This window comes from Asparagus officinalis, chromosome 3 (assembly GCF_001876935.1).
Source record: "Asparagus officinalis chromosome 3, Aspof.V1, whole genome shotgun sequence".
Classification (NCBI taxonomy): domain Eukaryota; kingdom Viridiplantae; phylum Streptophyta; class Magnoliopsida; order Asparagales; family Asparagaceae; genus Asparagus; species Asparagus officinalis.
In genome coordinates, this window is record NC_033796.1 from 73,860,616 (window position 1) to 73,861,715 (window position 1,100).

Consider the following 1,100-nt stretch of genomic DNA (forward strand, 5'->3'; position numbering starts at 1 on the left):
CGAGACACTCTCAAGTGTCTCAGCTTGGCCAAGACACTCAGAAGTGCCTGCAATACAAAAACGCTGATTTTGGTTGTTTTCGGCGGTTTTTTGATCGTTAACCACCTGGATTTATTCCAACTGATCTGATAATATGGTTAAGTGGTTTCAACTGAAGATAAGAGGGAATCAATTATTCTTATCATAATACAGGGCTCCTGAAGCCTATAAATACAACCCCAGGGCCTTTATTTTTTGAGATCTGGAATTCTCGAGCGTTGGCGAAGTCCTGTCGGATTGAGGACTGAAGAGTCACGAATTTCAGAGAGGAGGAGGAGACTTCAGTGGATTTTTTAGCATAAAGAAGAGGAGTTCGTCAGATCTACAGCCCGGTTCGTCCCTTAAGATTACCTCATTGTGGTGATCTTAAGAAGATAAATTATCTCGCTGTTGCCAAAATAAGCGCTTCGGCTTCTTGATTCCTTCGCGAATCGACGAAACTCCGGATATGATCTAATCGTTTGGTGGTCCACGGATATCAATGTCCCCATCACAGGCTAAGATCCCACGCAAACAGAAGACCGATAAACGATCTCTACGTTGTTTGACGAGAATTATATTTTCATTGTGTAAAAGTCTTATAAAAAGACTATCTTTTTGTATTTTCATTATAATGACTGAAGTTGTAATGAGTACCTCAATGAAGAAATTAATTTTCCACTCAAACAAGCTGGCGACCACAGTGGGAGCCAACAGCTTCGCTGGCTAAGTTGTCATGCCACAGCCAACGATCAAGATCCCCGAAGTTGAAAAGGTCGAATGCAAGTTCGACCAACAGATATTTGAGGAGTACATCTTCTCCTCCTCCTCCAGATCTGCCTTGGCTCACAAGTGCAGGAAGGTATCCTCCTCCAGGAAGATCCGTCGGTCTTCAGATCTGAAGACCCAAGAAGGCGATCTCCCTACTACCACTGCTGTAATTGCACCTCACAATAATCCACCGGCGTCTAATAAAGCCGGATCTGTAGATCTGAACTCCTCCTCGATCAAAGAGTCGGCTGCTAAAGGTGCACCAATTTTATTAAAGAGAGCACGTCAAAGGCAACGCTAACGCCTCGTGC